We start from the raw sequence: 24441 nt of genomic DNA, 5'->3' as shown, positions 1-24441 counted from the left end.
TCACTAAGCTTCGTGCTTACCGTGTTATGTGATATGTGTTTCAGGTACTTCTCAGGATCGCGGGAAGGTGTCGGCTTGATTGTTCACACACTTGAGATGGAGTTTTTGTTTTGTGGATCCTGGATGTTATCAAACGATTTATGATATTGGTGTTTTGACAATTTGACACTTGTGGTTTTTGGAATGTGATATTGAGAATTATGTGTTTTGAAAATGATTTTTTTTGAAAATTTACGATGTTACAGAATCTCGTTAACCAGAACAGGATTTTGGTCGATCTGACCAAGAATGAGGTCGTGATGCAGTGGGAGGTTCTGAAGTCCCCCTCGAAGATTAGGAGTTACCTAGGAACCCGAGGCAGAGATGCGGGAGTACTATCCTGAGCTGTTCTCAGCAGTGGACTTTGAGGACGAACTCTGATTCAAGTGGGGGAGAATTGTAACATTCAAAATTCAGGTAAATTAAATTTGTAACCCTTATGTGTGAGAATTGTTTGCAAATTGGCCCGAAATGGCATTTTCGTAATTTTTAGGCGAAGCATGCGTACGCTGGGCATATGTTGCGTACGCTGGGTTTGGTTTCTGCAAAAGCGGACTGTATGTCCGTTCTTTTTGTAGTTTTTACAGTGCATCACCTGACAAGCCCCATTGTGATGGAAGTTACACTTATTACACTTTGGGAGTGTTCCCATATAGGGTCTGACCGGTGCTGGGGTGACAGACCTTGTGGCTAGTGTCGAGGCATGTGTCATGACTGGGGTTGTAATGGCAGGGGCAGCCACGGACTGCTGTCTTCTAGCAAATTTTTGAGGTAGGTTACACTCCTTTTCGTTCCAAAACTCTCGTTTCTTGTTCGTAGGTTTGTGGCCTGAGGCGCCTTCATTGGCAGACACCCGCCGGTGTTCCTGATTGTTACAGCAATTTGTATTGTCGGTAACACTTCCATCTCTGCTGGCGTTGTTAGCATTGAGTTGCGCCATGACTGCAGCTTGAAAAGTAGCAGGATCTATCTGCAGGATTGCTGCCTTCCTTGTCGGCTGGTTACCTTCTTGTGAAGACATAATCCTGTTGCATGAGGAGAAACGATGTCGTGAGTAGGGATGATTATCTCTAGTTATATCCTTACCATTTATACACACATATATAAATTTCTTACTTTACTGAACTATTCTCGGTGTTTCTGCTAACGTCCCTAAGACGGAGTTATGGTAGTGGGTAGAAGTAGGTTTCATACGGGCGTTAAGCTTTACTCATCTTGGGATCATGTTTGTCCAAACACACCTGGCTGAGGAGTTTTGATGGGACCCGATGCATTAGTGCTGGTATGATCGCACCCTCATAGGTCTACGAAAAGGGCACCTTTTAACTATGAGGCTTAAAAAGGTGAGATGATAGTGAGTCTTGAATAAGGGTTTATACGTCGGGAGTTATTTATCTTAGTTCTGAGTGTATCATGTTCCGGTTGTTTATGGTGTTCTGAAAACAGTTCATAACGAGAGTTTATATATAATAAACTTATGAATTTTAGTAGTATTGCTCCCAAAGAAAAATACGCATGCCCCTTTTATTTGTATGATTTTAGCATATTTAGTTTTTAGAGGAAGGTTTTGAGCCTGATGCAGGTCCACACCACATCATTGCAAGAAAAGTTTGGATCGCAAATAAATATCTCGACTAGTGTAATCACTAACTCGTGGGGTCGGGCCTACACATGGAGGGGAGTAACACCAACGCATACTCATAGACCTAATCTACAAGGTCTTGTGAGTAAAATGAACTATGCTTACTATAATACGTCCCCAAATGGCGAATTGTTGTTGCTGATGGCGACTCCATCCCTCGATCAATGCTGCCCAACGGGGCACAGGTTTGATGAAGTCGAGACGGTTCGCGAGAGCCCAGGCTATGTGAGGAGAGTTGTCGACCTCTGACTCTACCTCTGACTCTTATCCTCATCACTCACTAACTCTCCGGGTTTGGAAAGTAGGGGCCTCCTGGTATGTAAGATCTTGTCGTGCTGTCCGTGCGAGAATAGGGGTGGAAGAGATAATTAATAGACGTCTAATCCTATAATTACTTATAGGGGGTGATCCTTATCAGTCACGTCTATAATCACATAGTACATACCAGTTATACATAATCTGAGATAGAAGAGACCTTCGAATAAATGACTCTACTCTAAGTCCACAACCAAACAAGGAACAGGAAGTAGAGCAATAGCCATAGATTCCGAGTCTATAATATCTTTAATTATGTATAAGCTTGGCGTATGCACTCAGTCGTTATAGACCTACTAATAGGGGTCTTTAGTTTTCACATAAGTTGATCATAGTATCACCAAATACTCCTATAGTATTTTAATATTATGTTTGGTTCTTAACGATTTTCTTGTATGAGTGTTGGTAAGTTGATAGACTTGTTGTCCACCATGACTATCCCCCGGCACATGCTAGTCGTTTCTCAGACGAATATAGTTGATCAGGCTATATCCCTCCCAGACTTGATTTCATATCCCAAGGCATATTCACATTGCACAACTCCTCTATTTTTAACTTTTGCGTTTTCCTAAGACATGACACTAAACCGGTATGCATGTATGTACTTTTAACAAGAAACTATTTATTTCTAAAAGTATAGTTATTTGAAAATGTTAAATCAGAGACCTTAGTCCCAATGCATTTATAGTTTGTATATCTTATGTGGTTCGATATACTTAGTTCACTATAAACAATGCTCTGATACCAATCTGTCACACCCCCAAACCAAGGATGGCGGAAACGTCCGGGGGTGGAGGACTTCATGTATAGTATCACAACAACGAGTATAATAGTGCTCAAAGTAAATACAACCATCATAAATATAATTGAAAAGGTTACACCATAGAATAAGTTTACATGTTTCAAAATCAATTACATTATGATGACAAAATGAACTGTTTGACGATTTATCGTCCCATCCTCAAAATGCTGTTGGTTTTCCTGTTTCACTGATTTCCTGAGAATACAAGTAGTTTTGAAAAAGTGTCAACAATTAAGTTGGTGAGTTCATAAGAGTTTTGTTTGAGAAAGAAACCGTTTTCCTTGTAAAAGCGACAAAGTATGTTTCCAAAAAACCCAATATTTTCTTTATTAAGTGTGGAATGAATGCTTCTATGTTATGCGATAATAAACCCTAGAAGGACCCATAGATTCCTTCTATAATCGCCCAACGTATATAAGTTATATAAAATTTAAGTTAAATAAACCGTTGAATATAATGGGTCTGCCCTAGGTCCACAACCAAACAAGGAACAGGAGATGAGGCGGGCCCACCAATTCTAAGTCGATTGTGACTAGATTCTTATATAACTCTATCATATACACTTAGCAATTATAGCTGAAGTCTAACAATTCTAGCTTTATGTAGTTTTAATAGAAATATGTTCCAAAGAAAATCCTATATTTTCCTTATAGAAGTTAGGTGGTCCTAAACCCCAGGACCGAAAATAAACAAGTATTTTTCCATACTTAAAGATATAAAAGTGATTTTAAACCGGCATAAAACCCTTTTTGATTTGAGAAAAATCCTGTAAACTTTATGTGTTATGTGTTGTCTTAAATCCTTAGACCGAAAGTATACAAGAATATCCATACTTATTGATATAAAAAGTGATTTTAAATCGACATAAAACCCTTTTTGATTTGGGAAATATCCCGTAAACTTTATGTGTTATGTGTTGTCTTTAATCCTAAGACCGAAAGTGTACAAGTATTTTTCCATACTTAAAGTAATTCATGTGAGTTAAATCGACATAACTCGCTAATTAAAAAGTAAAACCCGTAAATCTTATGATTTGTTAATACCACATGTGAGCTATTATAACCATGCTAAGACTCAGACGGCCTCGTAATACGACGTTCTTTAGGCGTCGCAAGTTAAATGACACTTGTCACCTCAGACCTGCCGGTCTAGCTGTTGCATGCAGCTCATGTGCGGGCTTGTCAGACCCAATATAGATCTATACACAACTATCACGCTCTCCCTACAAAAGACTGTGGTTACAATTTACAGGACTTTTGACTTTGTTACTACGAAGGTAACACGAAGCGAATATCTCACAAATTTATTCATTAACATATTTACGTGAACTGAACTGAAAACCTTTGGTAAATGGGTTTAAAAATGTAAATGATACATAAACTATACCTATTATAGTTTATCCAAAACGTTGGTAATGTAAAAGAACTCTTTTATGAAAATACATTAGTGCTATGAATCCATAAACTATTACTATTATGTAGTATATGAAAAACCCATTTGTTTTGAGAGTAAAACGTTTCTCATGTAATAAAAATCCATAAACTATGCTTATTATAGCTTATTATATGTGTTCGAAATGAATGAAGAATCTTATCATGAATGACTAAATTTCAGTTTATGATGATAAACTAACAAGAAAATACATTCAATATTTAGAACTTATTGTTATACACTTTGCTCAACATAATACAAAGTGTTATGAAAGTTATAAGCTGTTAACTAGTTTTTAACCTTTTTGCACTGTTTTTGAAAAATCATAGAAAAATCATACGAAGTCGAAAACTGAATCCGTAAATTCTGAGAGTTCATAAAATGTGTCTAGTTTATTCTTAATTTTTATTATGATTTTTAGAAGTCTTTAACTTGTGTTAAAATGTTCATATTCACAGACTGGTCCGAATTCGTTTCTGAAATGATAGGCAGTTTTGTAAAAATCACCATAAATCGTAGAAAAATAGTATGGTGATGTGCAAATAGTCATTTTAAAGGTATGCACCTGAAATATTTGCACCTAATACAGTTTTGAAAACTAAAATGTTTAAGTTGACCAAAACAGTCCGTGAATGGAGTTAAACTTTTCTGATGAAAGCTGTTGAATGAGTTTAGTTGTGTTCTTGGTGTTTTAACTTGTATTCCCCCCCCCCCCCCTCTTAAAACTTAAGAAAAACATGAAAAGATAGGGGTATGAACTCACCTTGTGTGTTCTTAGTGGATGGACGTTGAAGAAAAGAAGTGTTCTACTCAAGAACACTAAGAAGATGCCTTGAAGGTTCGAAGATCTAACATGAATGCGATGATGTTTGTGTAAGATATCTATGATTTGAGTAGAAGGAAGTGAAATAATCATAAGGAGGATAATATCACTTACCAAAAATGAAAGAAAACTTGATGATCAGCCCTTGAATCTCGAATTTGAGAGAGAGAGAGAGAGAAGTGAGAGAGAAAGGTGTTTGTTCTTTGGTGGAAATGAGAGAAATGAGAGAGGAGAGATAATGATTCTACCTTTTGTTCAAGTGTATGGCTGGAAGAAAATGATGGGAAGGATTATGGAAGTGACTAGGTATGGTGGAAGGACAATGGTTGGTCATGGAGTGGGCATGGGGTGGTTGCTTGTGTCATACACTAAGGCAAAGTCAACACTCCACCACAAGATCTTACTTAATAGATTTTTATTCTTAAATAAGGACTTCCCTAAAAATATGCTTAATTTATGAATATATGGGGTCTTATATGTCAAAATATAAGTTTGGGTGAAAATCCCTCGTTAAAATAATTAAAAACGGGTTTAAAACGGAGTCGTGGTCGAAAATCGAGTGGAAAATGGGAAAATCCGCAGTCAGGGCGAGGTTCCGGTCTTAGCAGCCTTAGAACCGGAGGGGGAGGGACTTCGGTCCGAGCAGGTACCGCAGGCGATCTCATCAGAAGGGACCGAAGGCGGGGGTCAGGTCCGGTGCTCCAGTTTCGGGTTCGGTTCAACGCTGCGGTCTTCATCCGCCTCGGTCCTCAGCCATTCCGGTCCTCATCTGTTCCGGTCCGATGGCTGCGGTTCCTTAAGGAGACTTCGGATTTGGTTCTTGGAGCTTCGGCTCAAGGAGGGTTTGGTCCCTATAGGGAGGCTTCGGCCCTAAAAGGCTATTTTTCAAGGTATCATCCCGTTTCGAATGGTTTTTCACCAAGTCAAGTGTCGGGATGCCCCAAATGATTACAAAACTCAAAAGAGGTTTTGAGAGAGATTTTGGAGAGATTTGACATACTTTGAGAGATTTGGCATACTTGGAGAGATTTGGGAGAGATTTGGCATACTTGGAGAGATTTGGGAGAGATTTGACATACTTAGAGAGATTTGGGAGAGATTTCACATTCTTGGAGAAATTTCTCATACGGAGAGAGATTTAGGAGAGATTTCACATTCTTAGAGAGATTTCTCATACAGAGAGAGATTTGGGAGAGATTTCACATTCTTAGAGAGATTTCTCATACAGAGAGAGATTTGGGAGAGATTTCACATTCTTAGAGAGATTTCTCATACAGAGAGAGATTTGGGAGAGATTTCACATTCTTAGAGAGATTTCTCATACAGAGAGAGATTTGGGAGAGTTAGAGTGGAAGAGATCGGGAGAGACTTCTTTTGTGACCTTTTTGAGTGTTTGGCTTTGTAATTCAAGGTTCGTAAACCTCGTTAAGTCTTGTTATGATTGTTATATGCCCCCGAGGGTCAAGGAATAGTGTTTTATCGAGTAGTTTCATCACTTGCCCTGATTAGGGTTTAGAATTTCCGAACACGTGAAAACTCTAAGTGATACTTTGTATTAAGATTGCGAGTTGTTCAATAAGAAACATAATGGAAACCCTAATATACAAGGGTTAGATGAGTTGACCGGTTTGACTTGTTGACTTTAGTTGACTTTGACTTGGCCAAAATTGACGGTTGTCACAATCTTAAATGAGTAGAGCACTTTGGATCCATAATCACATCATTATTTGACACCATTTGAAGGTAAAAAGCTCTAAACTGGATGAAGTATAGATTAGATATTGTTTAGCCATGGATTTGTGTCTTTTGGTCCTATAATCTTCGTATTATGAGTACGGGTTACTCTAATTCATATGAGTTGTCATTTCATACATTTTGGAGTGTTTAGAAGCATAAAAATATAATCTTGGTCATTAGTTTCCGTCCATGCATGAACTAGGATGTCTTAATGAGTTAAGAAGTTAGGGTTTTTGGTATTGAGCACTTAATAGCCATGCAAGACCATAAAGTTGGAAACTTTATGGTTAAGAACAACATTTGAGGACTAAATCTGAAATTTGGACGAAAGAGGTTAAAGAATTAAGCTCTTAATAGAAGGAAAAGAAGCAGCTGAGTACGTTGGACGTACCCCAGGTGCGCTGCATGTACGAGGTCAAAGACCCCGTTTCTGGTCAAGCCCGAGTATGTCATGCATATCAGCTGAGTACGTTGGGCGTACTCAGCTGAGTTGATTCAGATTGACTTTTTGACTTTTTTGAATTGACCTGTTTTGACCAAGTTCGACCTAGTGGTATTTTGATTATAAGTTAAGTTTGGTCATGTTCCATTGAATAGGTGACCGATTGAACTGATATTCAGAGTTGTGTCCTGTTAAACAATCTTTTCAGACTGAGAGGTGATTTTTTATTCACTATACTTATGGGTCGAAGGCATCAATTCCAGGACACTAGATTATATATCCTGCTATAGAGGATGTTGCTATGTTGTAGTGAATTGTTAGATATGTGTCCTGGTATATAGGATGTTGCTATGCAGTAGTGATCTGTAGATCTGCCTGTTTGTCTGATGACTGGTTATATGATTATATGTTGATCCATATCTGTTATTTTTTATGTATATGTCGACATGGTATGGTGGGGTTGAGACTGTACTGCCTTGTGTTGTCAGTCAACAGACCGAGGCATTCCTATCGGAAGGTTGTGGGCCAGGGGTAATCCAACTAGGAGGTTGTGGTGACAACATGTATTGGGCAATCCAACCGGAAGGTTTTGGGGCGGGGCATTCCAACAGTAAGGTTGTGGGCCAGGGATAATCCAACCAGGAGGTTGTGGACCCAGTATCTGTTTGGTTATATGTTTGTGTGGTGGTACTTTGGGGGAACTCACTAAGCTTTGGCTTACAGTTTCCGTTTATTGTTTTAGGTACTTCAGATGATCGTGGCACGACAAAGGCGTGATCATGCACATCCTTCGGATTTTATGTTATTGGGAGTTTGGGATACTCTGATTATTGACTATCACTTTTGAAACAATGTTTTGTAAATAATTATGGTTATTGGGTTGTGTTTGAAAAATGAAAATTTTACTCAGATTTTTGGGATGTTATAACTATGCTCACGACATGACATATAGGTGGTCACGATGTGAGGAAGGCTACAGCCCAAGCCCATGATTTTTGAGGGTTTCCTTCGTACGTAAACCCCATTAGCTCGATTTTAGGGGTCATTATCAAACTCCATCACCCTCAAACCACTGAAAACCCTAACCCTAATCCCTCTTGGTGGTTCTTGGATCATTTTGGTGATTTTGGTAGCTTGAAGAAGAAGAATAAGAAGAGTTATAGAGTTTTGATCCAGTAAAGAAATATTAACATCATCCTCTTGTGCATATTCTGGACCTTTATAAGTGTCCAAGATTCAAGTTTTATGCTTCTAGGTTGCTAGATCTAAGTCCTTGTTCATTTTTCTTCTAGTTTGAGCAAGTTGAAGTGATGGGATTCCATAAAGTTGGCAACTTTATGGATCCTTAAAGCCTTTTGAGTATTACTTGGTTCATATCTGAATTTTGGTTGTGAATTGGGAACCTTGCATGAGTATGGAGTCTTTTTCTTGGCTTTTGACCTAGATTGGGTAGAGGACATGCATGGAGCATGCATGTCCATAAAGTTGTCAATTTTATGGACCTTTGGAGTCCCCTTAAGCTTCTAGAAAAGTTAGAGTTGGTGACTTAATGGTTTAAGGACTCAAACCATAAGGTTGCTGGTTCAGACTACAATCATGATGTGGCAAAGAGGACGTCACGACGTGACCAAGAAAGAATTTGCGACTTTGTTGTTCTGTTGTGCTCATGATGTGGCCAAGGAGGGTTCACGTCATGATGCTTGCTGAGTGGATTGTCCGTGACCGAGTTGGAGCTAGCCGAGTTGGAATTGGACTGAGTGAGTTCTCATGACGTGAATAAGGGCTGGTCACGACGTGAGGATCAATGGTAAATATTGTTGGTTGTTGAATTTGACTTTGACCGTTGACTTTGACCAATGACTTTTGGTCAATTTGTTGGATTCAGGGTTTAGGCTAAGGTTGGACCTTGTATGTTTTGATAGGTGTGTTGTAGCACCCGTTACATAACATTGAGCTGTGGTTTAGCTGACTTCGTGAGTCAGGTGGGTTTTCTAACTTTACTCGTGGGTCTAAGGCACCAAGGCCGATCCACTAGATTGTGTTTTTGTATCCTTGGAAATAGGATTATTGTTATGATTATTTGTATGGTCTTTTATTTGTTATTTGCGTATGTCGACATATTGGCGGCTGGGTTGAGGTGGAAGGCCAACAAACCTGGGATGGTTGGGTTGAGGCGGAAGGCCAACAAACCCGTGATGGTTGGGTTGAGGCGGAAGACCAACAAACCCGGGACGGTTGGGTTGAGGGGGGAAGACAACAAACCCTGGATGGTTGGGTTGAGGTGATATTGCTTTGTGTGGTAGGCCAACAAACCTAAGATGTTTGGGTTGAGGCAATAGGTCAACAAACTCTGTATGTATGCTTTATATTTGTATTGGTATTGTTATGTGGGGTATTTTGGGGAACTCACTAAGATTTGTTATTACGGTTTATGGTTTTTTACATTTTCAGGTACTTCCAGTTCCAAAGGAAAGGGCCCGGCTTGACTGCACCGCATCCCCTGAAGGCTTTTCCGCACTGATTACTTTTGATTTACTCTGATGTTTGAGAAATACATTTTTACTATGTTGGTTTTGGAACAACTTGTTGTATGACTTGATGTTTTAAAATGGAATTTTTTATTAGCATTTTTGGGGTGTTAAAAGTTGGTATCAAAGCTTTGGTTTGAGGGATTCGGGCACACTCTCGGGTGTGACTGAACTCAAACTGAGGAATTGGTAACCTTTTTGAAAGAAAATAAAAATTTCTAAAAGACTTTTAATACGAAAGGGGTGCGATGCGTGTAATCAGCCGAGCTCAAGTAAGTGATTCCTAGAATACCCATACATGTTATTTTATATGTTTCGCATGCTAGAAGTTAGAATAAGGATATGTTCAGGGTTGCATGCTAGAATGCCTATTTAGAGAGATGCCTATTAGGAAGGATGCCTTTTTATGTTTTGTGGTCTATTGGGTGTTACTTCTCGAATGTTGCTTGCTTTGTGTTTTTTGGTACTCACATTGATGTAAGTTAACTATTAAATGAATATATTAAGTTACATGCTACAAATGTTAAATAATTTTAGAATGATTGATTCGACACTATTGAACAAATCTTATCTGAGTCTAACCATTGTAGGGTTGGGTCTTTTAGTCGAAGGGTTAATTAAGTTTTGTTGCATGTAATTGTACTCATAAAGTAGTTAGCTGGCATTAGTAGGAGTTTTTCAGCAGCTGATGGCGGGGTGAAGTGGGAGTCCTAGGAGAGCCTATGAAGTGCTTTAGTGCGATTGGACATTGTTTAGAGGGTTTGGGAGCATCATTTTAAGGATGTGCCTTAGAGGATTCGATATGTTCTCGAGGAAAGTATGGATAGGTGTGGAAGGTAGTATTGGGCCCATACTACTGAAAGCACATGATTTGTACTTGAATCGAGAAGGATCACGGAGATTCCAAGAGGTTGGTAGAGGATTGATGTGAAGGATTCTGATCAGCGGGTAACTTTTATGGCAAAAGCATAATTCTTTGGTTATGTGATGTTAGTTCTATCTTTGTTCAACAGAATGTCAATCGCCCGACATGAAGCAGGGCACTCTGAGATTGATGCGGACAACATAGGGCTACATGATTGGATTTCCACTAAGGTTTCACTTATTTTATTGGAATAGTTGTCTGGTATCATTGGTCGGATCATTGATAGACTGATTGTCAAGTTCGAAGAGAGGACTGCAATCTTTCGGGCTACAGGAGAGATTTCTGAGGTGACTAGAGAATGAGATATTGATGTGGAGGCGCGCAAGGGAAGAGAAGACAGACACATGATTCGACATGGTTGGAGATGGGTGGAGAATTCGACACAACTAACCTGGGTACTAGAAGTCAGGGGGACTTTGATATATGTGGCAAGTGTGGTGGGACTCGTGGGTTTGCTTGTCATAAGTTCAAATGTTTCAAGTGTGGAGAAAGAGGGAATTTGCACCGTTATTGTAAGAAGGGCCATATATGTTTTCATTGTCACCAGTCGGGTAATTTCAAATCTGGTTGTCTTGCATTGATGGTGGAGGGAGTGCAGACCCCAACACCCATCGTCGGGCAGGAGGTCAAGGTCGAGCCTCAAAAAATCACTGGTACGTATTTTGATCTCAAATTATGTCATGATATTTCTATCTAGAATAAGTATGTTCTTGGCCAGTGTTATGTCGGCAGATCAGAAGTCCTTTTGCGCGGTGAGATTGTTAGAACTATATTAGGACCTCTACAAATTTTAATGGATTAGGGTGTAGTCCTCAGGGTGCCTCATAAATCAATGGTGTATAGATCGCTCTTGATAGGCTCAAATGTGTAACATCAAAAAGCTTTTGATTTTCCCATCTAAGGTTCGGGGTTCCTTTATGATTATTTAGTGATCGCCCAAAGGATCGTTATATGCCATTTTGCATACCAAGAGTCATGATTGGAGTACATATGGTTGATATGGTCTTAGGACGTCAACCATTGATGGTTTGAACCCTAAGTGGGGGAGAACTGGAAATTCTATTGAAGGATTAGCAGTCGGTTTATATATTTTTGGTTTCGATGTAATGAGTCTGAAGGAGTTTCAGTGCAAGTAAGTTGGTTCTAGATTCGAGATTTGTTGTAGCATGAAGGAGGATGATGGGCTACCATCCAAGTGCTCTGAGTTGGGAAGGTTCTTGCCGCATCCCCATAGATCCGTCAAAATCTTTTATGATAGCAAAATAACTAATGATTGGTCAGACCATGAGTATAAGGTTAGTTGCTATCAGGTTCATGCCTTCAAAGATGGGAGTGTAGTCATCGCATCAAAGCTGTTAGGAGAAGACCTCATTGTAGATAGTTGTCCCATTCTGGGAGACAAAGGATAGGGTTATCAGGCGCTCGAGCTGCTCAGGTAGATTGCCAGTTGAAGGTTTGGTTGGCTCGCTGAACTGACTGTTATATTTAGAAAGGCGAGGGTTATTATTGATTTACCAACCAACTTCAGGGTAAGGTTAATGCATCTTTGCATGGGCTTTGTTCAGTAGTTGAGACTGTTCGAGGATTTTCGAGGTGTAACAGTTGACGATGTTGTGAGTGCATCAATATTTCTTCAAATAGGGGGCGATATATATTTTGACCTTGGTTAGGGGTCGAAGCGGGGTTGTTCAGTTTTCAGGAAAGGCCCCAGATGTGGGTGGAATCCAATTGCGACAGGTCGCTTCAGTCAAGTTAGTAAGGGAGTTGATTCGATCATGGTACTGTTAACATTCAGGTTAATTTTGGAGTTTTCCTGCAAACATAAAGTTTTTTTCGATAAGTTATGAAATTGTAGGATCTGTTCGGTTATTTAAGATTGGAATATTGATTTGAGTTGAGCAAGTTTTATGGTTGGGATGTTATTGATATGGAATGAGGTTACAAGTTGGAAATCTTGGGGTTTTTTCACGATGGATTGTAGTTATATAGTTGAACTCTTGAAGATTGTTTGAGGAATGCAGGTTCTTTTATGAACAGTTATGAAAGGCGTGGATGTTAAGAACCAGATGGGTGAATTTTTGGGATTGCCTAGAAAACCCGAATAGTTTTGAAGTTGTTAGAGGGTAGCTGAATCCAAGTGAGGGAGAATCGATTGGGATTAATGGGGGATACTTCCAAGTGTGGGTCAACTTAGAATATCATAACCAAAGGCAAGGGGTGGCTAGTTGTGGTCGTGGTATGAGTCGAGGCTTATGCAAGGAATAATGTTCATTGGTTAGTTGTAATTAGAAAGTGATGTTGAGAAATCAGGTTGTCTTGTCTGAAGACATGGATAATTGCCAATGGCATATTTTAGTTCCGTGTCTAGATTCAGGTTGAGGGTAGTGTGAGTACCTCTCTGCTTGTTATTGTTTGATTAAGGCTTGGGGATTCGAAGCACAACCCAAACGCTTATTGGGTTTAGCAGGTTGGGGTTCATATTGTATTGATTTTGGTCATGTATTCTTTTGGATAGTTGGAAAGACCATGGGCTAGGCCCATGATAGTTGTGGAAGTGTTGTAAGACTGCGGGGTAGCCGTAGCATTCACTAGGTTGGTAGGCAGTTTTGGAAGTGTTGTAAGCATGCGAGGTAGCCGTAGCATTCACTAGGTCGGTAGGCGGTTATGGCAGTATTGTAAGTCTACGAATTGGCTTAGAGCATTCACTCGAGGAGTTAGACCGATGCAGGAATGGTTGTAAGACCGTGAGGGGATCACAACCTTCGTTCGGGTTGAGTCGGGCTTGTTATTGTTATTTAGCCGTTGTGTGTTCAGGCAGGAGGACTGTTAGAGTTGTGTCGGTGTTTAGACTAGTATAACTCCCGATTGAGGGCGAGGCATGTTTGGTTATGCTATCTTGGGTGAGACCCATGGGCGATGCCCGGTTGGGTGTGTTATCTTGGGTGAGCGGACCATTAAGTTATTTAAGCTTATGAACAGGTCATGTAGTGTTGGTGGTGAGTCCCCATGCCAGTGATGGAATGTTGGGAAGATCAGGGTGTTATGTGATCTTAACATTCAAGTGGATTAAATGGTGTCACGGTGTGTCATGAATCTGTAAGTGCATGAATCATGAGAGTGGGACCCTGATAGTGAATGGCATGGTTTGGGCGTTAGAACAGGTTTGGACTTAGGGGATCTCAAAAAGATCGAACCTGTGAATTTTTCTTGGTTATCAGGATGCGAGTTAGGTATTGGTTGGGCACCAATGATTGAGACTTGTGGTGAGAGTCGCCTTTGTTTTAGGTTCAAGATTATCATCATCGGTAAGTGGTCAGGGATTCTACTTTTCCAATTATCAGCAAGATAATTCAGTGTCGGAGAGATTCGTTTCAGTTCAGGTTGCGAAGTAAAGTTATTATGGGTGTGGTATAGGAGGGTTCTGACTTCTGTCTGCCTGGGACTCAAGCATAGTATAGGTTGTTCAGTTTTTGGGAAGAGCTGTTGGATTTTCTTGTGATGGTTGAGGGTGGAGTATTAAGGTTCTTTCTTCTTCAAGGTATGTGATCTCTGCTAAGATTGGGATTGATAACAGTGTTGGAAGGCTATGATACGACTTCTAAGTCCTAATCTGGAGGGGTCGTATGGTGTATCAAAGTAAGTTGTATGGAATGATTTTGATTATGAAATATAATTTAAGTGGGGGAGAGTTGTAACACCCGTTTTCCAGGATGGATCGGTTTAGGGCATGAAGGAGTCAAAAGTTTAGTTTTTAGAGAAAATCAGGTGTCACAACGTGACAAGCCAAAAGTGAAGAATGCATATCCGGACTGTGCTCACGATGTGATACATAGGTGGTCACGACGTGATGATGGTTGCAGCCCAACCAATGATATTTTAGGGTTTCCTTCATATTTAAACCCTATTAGCTCGCTTTTAGGGTTCATTATCAGCTTCTATCGCCCTCAAACCTCAGAAAACCATAACCCTAATCCCTCTTGTTAGTTCTTGGCTTATTTTGGTGCTTTTGCTAGCATGAAGAAGAAGAAGAGTTCTAGAGTGCCGATTCATCAAAGAAACATCATCATCATCATCCTCTTATGCATATTCTGGACCTTTATAATGTTGGGTTTCATTTTAAAAATAGTTTCATAAACTAGAAAAATATGGCAACGGAAGACTTTAATTTTGAAATAGCATAAACATTTTATACCCACCAAGGATATTCTTGCAAGTTATAGAAAGATTAAAATACCAACCAAAGAAGAGGTGAAGAAATAACAACCTTTGTAGTTCTTTGGGTCATCTTGCGAGGCTTGGAAGTTGACGAAGAATGTAGAATCCATGAGACACCAAAAATGAGTCAAATTGATGTAGATGTTAGTCCATAAACTTGTAACATCCGGACTTTCAGGTACATCATTGTATGTTTAAATTGTTTGAAGAATTAGGATTGACTCGGCGAGTTGTGAGTCCAACTCGTCGAGTAGAGTCGAGTTGTCCGCGTGGCTTTAATGAATGGACTCGGCGAGTCAGAGAGCCAACTTGCCGAGTAGGTGCTGGGCAGAGAAACCCTAATTTTCCGGGTTTGTGCCCTATTTAAAGGGCCTTAAGCCCTTATTTCCGCCTCCCTTATCTCCAGAGAGCCCTGTGGGAAACCCTAGATCAGTTCCATCCATTGTGAGAGAGAAAGTGGCTAATTTGGGTGTTCTTGTGCAACTTTTAGAGGGGATTTGAAGAGCATCTTGGCTTGGATCAAGAGAAGGCTTTTGGATCCAGAGATTCTTCAAAGTTTTGCTTCAGTTGGAGGTAAAAATATGCTAGCTTGATCATTTCCTTATGAGATCTTGTTTTAGGGAACTTTTAGGGCTTTCTTCCATTTATCTTGTGTCATGGAGTGATTTGTGTATGGTTTGAGGTTGGAACCTCAGCTCTGGACTATGAGTGGCCTTGTGAGTCCAGAGACCCGAGCTTTATTGAGTTGGAAGCAAGCTCTTGTGCATCTAGCCCTTGTTGGAGCATGTTTTGGAATTATGAGCCTTATATGCCATGCATGAACGTAAAGCTTGCAGCTTTACGTGCTATTCGAGCCTTAGGACGATAGATCTGGAGTGTGGGGTTGTAGATCTGCTTAGAATCGTCTGAATGAGGATTGGGTTTGAATGAACTCGCCGAGTCAATGAGACGACTCGACGAGTCGGTGAGGGTTTGTCCCGTTGAATTGATCATGCGATAACTCGGCGAGTTGGGGATCAACTCGACGAGCTGAGCTGGACCTTCACGAGACTTCTGAGGAACGAGTAGACTCGACGAGTCACATGGGTGCACTCGGCGAGTCGGGTCAAACATGGACTGTTGACTCGAGTTTGACTTCTGTTGACTTTAGGGTTTGGTCAACATGAGTAATGGAGACCATGAAGGGGTAAAATGGTCTTTTATCCAATTCAAGAGTTAGAGAGAGAAGAATAACATTTGGTTATTGAGAATCGAGAATCGAGTATTAATTAGAGATATTTACCCTATGTGTTAGGCAGTGGCTAGTTCGAGATTCGAGTTCGAGGATGATTTCTTGCTGCTTTCAAGGTGAGTCTTCTCACTATACTTTACCTAGAGTGGTACTTATGTGTGACCTGAGGGTCTTATGTGCTTACATTGAGTATTATGTTATCCTGCCTTATGTTTGTTGTTGTGCATTATGTCGTTGTGATTTATGCTATGCGGAGCTTTACAGACCGGACCAGAGGGTCCAACGAACCGTGGGACTGGAGGGTCCCACTGAGACACATTGACCGGAGGGTCTTACAGTGATATAGCCTCGAGTGGCTAATGAGTTGTGTGTGTGGTATTTTGGGGAACTCACTAAGCTTCGTGCTTACCGTGTTATGTGTTATGTGTTTCAGGTTTCTCAGGATCGCGGGAAGGCACCGGCCTGATTGTACACACCAGTGAAAGAGTTATGTTTTGAGGATCCTGGATTTGAATCAAACAATTATGGAGTTGTGATTTGTAAATTAAATAAATGAGATTTTCATGAAATGTGTTATGAGAATTATGCGATTTTTAAATGAAAAATTTATTTGAAAATTTACGGTGTTACAAAAACTCTTAAACCCTTAAGCTTTAAGTTCATAACCAATATGAACTTAAAGAGGGCATGAAGATGCAAGTTTTCTTCAAGTCTTTAAAGCAAAACTAGAGAGAATGTGAGAATGGGAACAAGTTTCGACCTTTTCATCAAGGAAGGAATGAGCAACATTTCAAGAATGCAAGCCTCTTATTTATATGCATAAAGTGAAAGTATTAACCATTAGGTCTTAACACTTTAAGCACATATGTCCCCATGTCATAAACATGTCTCCCATGCTTCATTTCTTTTGAATAAACTAATGGAAAAGCCATACCTTTCTTTCTTTTATGCAAATTCCGAAAATTGTATAAAAAAGAAGAAAGTTAGTTTAAATTTTATAAACTCAAGGTTTATAAAATATAAACTTTGTCTTTTGAGTAAAAGACAAAAGGTTTTCAACTAGTCCAAAGCATGACTTATTAATTCATACCATATGAAATAATATAATGTTAGCTAATGAAAAATTATTATTTCCATGAAATAAATAATTTCCAATCTAATTATAAGATTTTTATTGAATATTTATTAAAATCAATTTCTAATAAATAATCAATTGTATCAAGTCTTTGTTAGTGTGAGCCATTAGTATCGTATGTTATTTAGCAATATCAACTCTTGAGCATACCAGAACTTTCAATCTCCCACTTGTGCAAGACTCATATTAGACTGATATAGACAGTGGTGAACATCTAGCAACATTGCACTGCCCCCAAGACCATACGACTTTTTTGTGCCATTCTATCAACGCCCAATTCCCAAAAAGCTCAAAGCTTCAATTGGTGTACAAGGTAAGTTTATCAGTTATCCATTTGCTACAGACATCATGTTGAACATGAGATACGGATCGCGATCAATCTCATTAGTTGTTCAACTTATGGTAAGGCGCCTTAGATGTCTAACTCTCAACACATAAGAGGAACAAATCCCATCTTGACTACATAAGCCTCTTGTATAGTTCACACCATACCTGAAAATGGCTTTTATAACTGCCCAGTTAAGGATCATCATTTGACCATATTGAAGCATAGTACTCCCTACACTCAAGTCTCACTATGTATCTCAGGTGTTAAGGATACAAATATAGTACCTTTTAATCAAGTATCATTCATGACAGCGATCCATGAGATGATCTTGATGCGGGTCAGTTCAATACTAGTTCTCTAACAAGTACCTATGAAACTTGGTTACAACCACTTGCCTACTTTCATCTAGTAAGACTCAACCAATCCAATTCATATTAGTCTTATTTCATAATTGCTCCCACAATTATAAGCGACTATGAACTTTTAGAATAATAACACTATTCATGGATTAAACATGTTAATAGAGAACACAACAAGTATTAATGTGATGACTATATCCCAATATATCATAACATTATATAATAGTTGTTGTTATAATGTTCCAATATCCAAATACTAAATCCAAATCAAAAACCCATTTCTAGAATAATAAAGTCTTATAGCGAAGTGTGACCATTCATACTTAGCTCAAAAGAATGACTTTATCAATGGATCTGACAAAATTTAATTTGTGTGAATTCTGTGAATACTATCATTTCCATACTTAACTTTACTCTAAGTATAGTTAAATATATTGGAGAATATGATTGGTGTTCTTTCGTGACATATAGTCTCTTAGTTTGATTAAGTATATTCTCGAAGACATAAATATTTCTATGTGATCCTTGAATGGCAGAAATCAACATAGTTTTTCAATGATTCCATTCATCCAATCATATTTGAATTCAACTTCTAAAGTCGTGTATTCTTATTTTGTAGTAGATTGTGTCATTATGTTTTGATTGGACCTTATTCCAACAAAACTTACCTTTCATTCCATAATGAATTCAAAATCCAATTATAATTCATAATTATTTATATCTGTTTAGAAATTAACATCTTGTGTAGCTCTTTCTATAAAGATCCTTTCTAAACTAATTGTCTCTTATACATTCTCTTAGTTCTTCTAAAGTACTCTTAGAATGCTCTCTTAGTTATCCATTGACTTAACCATGCATTCAATTGGTATCCTTTGATATGCTCATAGCCTGATCATATACTAGGTCCTATGCATAATATGGCATAAATGATGAATTCATTTGCCAAGCAAATAGAATATAAATCATTTCATCTAGTTCAAGCCTATGAGCTATAAACTTTTGAGGCTAGCTCAAAATGGTGCCATATGACAATGCCAAGAATTCTCCAAAAAAATCTGGTGTCTTGATCCCTTTCAAGATATTGCCAATATATGTATAAGGACATGAAACCTTTAACATTTGTTTTATCTATCCGTTATAGATTTTACATTCCAAGAATGTATCTTCTCCTTCCTAAGTCTTTCATTTTAGAAACACTATCTGAGTCAAGGTGAAAACGACCTTGCTTAGTCAGAATGTGATTTCAAATGATTAAGTATGTCTTAATCATACAAGATTAGGAATGTCACTATACTCCCACTAGTTCTTAGTAAGCACACATGTTCTATTTTGATATAAAAACACACCTTGTTGTTTTACATAAAATGGTGATTATAACATTTAGATGTTTGCTTTATATCCACAAGTAGATCTCAAGCTCTATACATTTTGCTAGGATAACAGTGATCAAGAAAATCTCCAGGCTAATCTATATAGATATCTTCTAGTAGATGTCTATTAAGAAAAAAATCGGTCTTTCTTGAAATCTATTTACTATATCTCATATTAAAAATATGAATTTATAGTAAACAATATCCTTATAGATCTAGTCATAGCTACTCGTGAAAAAGGTTTGATCACAGTCAATTTCATGAGTATGATAGAATCCTTTTACTACAAGTCTTGCTTTAAATGTGTATGGTTATCCATGTAATTTATTCTTTCTAGAAGAATTATTTACTCCTTCTAGCCTTGCTATAAGGATAAATTTTAATCAAGACCATACTTGATTCTCATACATGGATTACATCTCATGCTCATGACTCTAAGTCATTTATTAGATTCGAGATCTGACATAGCATCTTGGTATTTGATGGATTTTCCAGAAACCATCAATAAAAGCTCATCAATGAGAGATTCCACATTTCTCAAGTCATAAATGATTTCTACCATTAATGCGAACAATTTGTGTTTGTGAATAGCTATTATTCAAGTTTAACAATCCTTGTTAAAACTAGTGCCAACTATTACTACATAAGGTTATGGTTCTTGAGCTGCTTCAAGTTCCATGTACCTCCCACTTACTTTGTCATTAGAAGCTTGCTTTCTACTAACTTAGCTTTCAAAAGAATAAGAGGACTTATTCTTGGCGGGTTTGCATATAATAATCTAAGCCACATTTAGAGTATTATACAAATATGTATTTAGTAGATTTTGGGTTTAGAAGCTTTAGTCCAACATCGGCTTCAAATCCATAAAACATTAAGTAAGATGAGGATGGATCCCTTCCATATTAAATCTTAAATTGTTTAATCTACTTATTAGTTGGTACTTGTATTCAAGATACAATTAATAGTGATTGAAGCATTATCCCAGAAAGATTAAAGGAGGATATTTCTACCGATTAGAAAGTTAATCAAACCAAGTAAGATTTAATTCATCCTTTATTATAATTAAGACCTTAGATGGTTCTTACCGGTTTGCATCTCAACTTTTGAAATCGTCAACAAAGATTTCACAATTATGCTTTACCACGTAAAATATAATTAAAACTACTATCGTTGTTAATAATTTTGACTTGGTATCTTGTGCTTAATCTCAAACATTCATTAGAAAGGAAGTCACACACTAAAGTGTGTAGTTCCTTAATTATTTTCTCTACACCTTAGTGAAAATATCATTAGGAATCCTTTACATATAAATAAGGTTCACATATGTCAAATAAACTACATTATTTTCCTTCAAATATCTCTTTCTTGAAGTTGGAATATGTTAATGTCATTTACATAATAAATATAACAATGTCAAAGATGAGTTTGACTTAAAACAAGTTTAAGTCAAAAAATGTTTGCATATAGAACTTAATTTTATTTATAAAATGTTGATATTCACTTTTCATCTATTGAGAGATCTAGTCTCATAAATATAAGTTAATCATTTCAGAATATGAATATTATCGTTATGAAAAACGATTAAGTAAATTATCAAACATTTAAATAAAATAACTGAGACATAAATTTAGACATGCTAAATTAAAACATACATTGTTCCAAAACAAATATTGTTTTACATTACAAGTAATTTATGTTCTAAGCATAATTATTAAACTAAACTCCGAGAGTGTAGTTCCTACTTGATTGTGCTCAGCTGGTACTCTTCAGTAAATATCTGTAAGCCATTTACAAATATTAGATTAACATTTAAGTACCAAGTACCTAAGTGTTATATGAAAAGTATGAGTTCTATCTAGTAGATACAATAAGTACTAGTCTGTTCCAGACTTTCTTTCCAAATAAGAGGAGTAAATCCTCTTCCAGTGTCCAGTTTCTTCACAAAAGAAACAATATCCATCTATATGGGCTTTAATAGATTTCTTGGGCTTAAATGTGTTTAGTCCATAAAACATGGGCCTCTTTGATCACACTAGGTGACTCTTTTAGCCTTACATTATTCCAATGTTTAAACTAGCTTTAAATAAAATATCACTGTATTTATTGGAATATTGCTTGACCTGTTATATCATCAGATATATGTTTAAATTATCCAAGACTTCCTAGAAGTCATGAATAACTATTCCTAGCTTGATGTTAGAAGCATCTTAAGCATCACAATGATGCCTTTACTAGGTATCATGTTCAGGTTTAATTGATCAAAGCAAATAGTTTAGGACTAGGACCTTTAAGTGTATAGAATTTCATATCTCTCATGAGATTGTCTCTTAAGACATGAACCCATTCATTGAAGTTGTATCTATTGAATGTTATTGTTTCATTTAGTCATTAAAGAAAATGACAATTCATGATAATGAGATTGGATTATTTAACTACAAAATCTTAACAAAATTCATTTAGTATTTTCAATATTTAATATTTAATAATTAATACCCTTTTAGTTTCCAAAAACATTAATTATCAAAGTCTAGGATCCAAGTTGCAAAACAAATAATTGGTTAGGTATCCTTTATCCCATCCATTTGAATTCAACCCGGTAGATATCGATTATCAATTATATATTGCTATATAATTCCTAGATTTATGGGATCTCTAATAGCGAATTTAATTAGACATGTTTGAGTTGTAACATCCCGGAATTTGCATGTATTTTCGAATCCTCCCTTCATTGTTATTTTGTCATTTTAGTCCTTGGGGATGGAAGGGTGTAGCCATGAGATGTCGTAATGGCTAGCATTATAATTTTGGATCAAAATGAGTATGCTGCGTGTACATAAGGGTACGCTGAGCATACTAGGCGCGCCCTAGTACGCTGGGCGTACACTTGTGTACGATGGGTGTACTCACGTCAGATGGAAACCCTAATATTTAGGGTTTGGGTGGAATATAAACATCCTTATGAGCTCCTAACCCTCTATCATTTCAGCCTCCATACCTTTGAGCCGTTTTCCCCAAAGCTAACCCCTTTCTTGAGTGTATGAGCTAAAAGTGTGTGTTTTGAGTGGTTGAAGAAGAAAGAGTTGCATCAAGGAGTTGGAGAAGGAAGGCAAGCTTGAAGATATGAGGTTATCTTGTCCACTTGAAGCTCCATGAGGTAAAAAGGTTCTGCCTTTGTGCTTAAATGATGTAGATCTTTCCTTATTAACTTTATGACACTTTTCTTGTCCCAAAAAAGCCCTAATATTGTGTATGTTGTGTTTTGGACGTGTTAAGCTGTCCTTTCAGGCCCTAGGAAGGGTTTCAAGTGATTAAAATGAGGTCCCAATGGCTAGAAGTGTCTCATGCAAGTGGTAGGAAGGTCTTAATGGATTAAGACCTTGCATTAAGGACTTTCTGGACGTCCAAAGCCTTAAAGTTTGAGACTTGATGGTTCTAAGACACATTTGGTCGATGGATCTGGAATATGGACCTAAGTGCTTAAGCCATTAAGCACTTATTAGGGTTTTGGACTCAGCGAGTGTACGCCCCACGTAGAGGGCAGTACGCCCCACGTACGCAGTCAACGTCCTCGCTTTCCAGTAAACACGAGGTTCGTGTACGCCCCGCGTAGCTTCGGAGTACGCCCAACGTACGCCTTCTGTTGGGCCTTTGCAATTTGGGCTCCGGGATTGGGCCATCTTTGGGCCAGTTGGTTTGGACCTTTATTGGACTTTCTGAATAGTGGTGTTTTGGGCCAAATATGGAAATGGACCTTAGAATGAGGCCCAATTAGAGAGTTGGGCCCAATTTGGAAATTGGGCCAATTATGGGCCTTGTATATTGGGCTTTTGGATTAAGGAATTTGAGTTGGGCCTTGGCCCAACTTAAGGAAAAGATAGAATGGAATATTAACATATGTTGGACCCTTAGCCAAGATTTGTATTCAACTGTTGACCTAGTATTCGTTTATTGTGATAGTTTGGGATTCTCGATGAGTCAGCAGTCAGAGTTTTTAGTATAATCCGACATTGTGAGGTGAGTTCTTCTCACTATATCAACAGGGTCTAAGGCACCAAGGCCGACCCTTTTTGGATTGTATCATGGTTATAGGATGATGCTATGTTAGTGATCTGTTAGATCAGTATCCTGGTTATAGGATGATGCTATGTTTAGTGATCTGTTAGATCGATATCCTGGTATATAGGATGATGCTATGATTTGTGATCTGTTAGATCTGTATGACTATCTGTACATGCTAGCTAGCGTATGATATTTATGTGTTTATTGTATGATTGGGGGTGGGTTGAGGAGGTCCTGCTTTGTGCTCTAGGCCAACATACCCAGGGCGGCCCGGATAGACTACAGACCCATTAGGGCGTACTAATCAGGCTGAAGGCCCGGTAGGGCGGACCAGACATGCTGAAGGTTCTGAGAGTGGGCCAGATAGACTGAAGGCCCGGTGAGGGCGGTCCGGTCATACTGTAGACTCCATATGCATGCTTTTTGATATGATTTGTTCTGATTGTATGACGTTGGTATTTTTGGGGAAATCACTAAGCTTCGGGCTTACAGTTGTTGATTTTGTTTCAGGTACTTCGGATGATCATGGGAAGGCGAAGGCTTGATCGTGCACCTCCTCACATTTTATGACTTTGATTTTTGGGATTCTCTGATATGAAACTATTTTGAAAACATTTTGTAATAACCAATGGTTTTTGGATGCTTGAAAAAGTTTTAAGTTGGATTGAATTTTATGGATGTTACAAGTTGGTATCAGAGCCTTGGTTTGAGTGAATTGGAGGAACACTCGTGTGAATCCAGTCTCAAACTAAGGGAAAGATTTTCAAAATGCTTTTCAAAATATTAAAGGAGGATGCAAAGTGTACGATCAGCCGGAGCCAGTAAGTAGACCCCAAAATACCTTACAGTTATTTGATATTGTGATATGTTAGAACATCATGCTAGTGATAGGCTAGGGATCTTTAGGAATTGCATGATAGAATTGCCTGATTATATGATGCCTGATAGCCTAGGGTTTTCCTTATATGAAATTGACATCATTACTGTAGTTGCTTAGTGTATGCATCACAATCGTATATAACTAAGATCTTATAGCATGAGAATGTTTGGTTTGGCCTTA

This window comes from Lactuca virosa, chromosome 4 (genome assembly GCF_052849685.1).
Source record: "Lactuca virosa cultivar CGN04683 chromosome 4, Lactuca_virosa_CGN04683_v6, whole genome shotgun sequence".
Taxonomy (NCBI): Eukaryota; Viridiplantae; Streptophyta; class Magnoliopsida; order Asterales; family Asteraceae; genus Lactuca; species Lactuca virosa.
The sequence above is the reverse complement of the archived record's forward strand: the minus strand, read 5'-3'. Positions refer to the sequence as shown.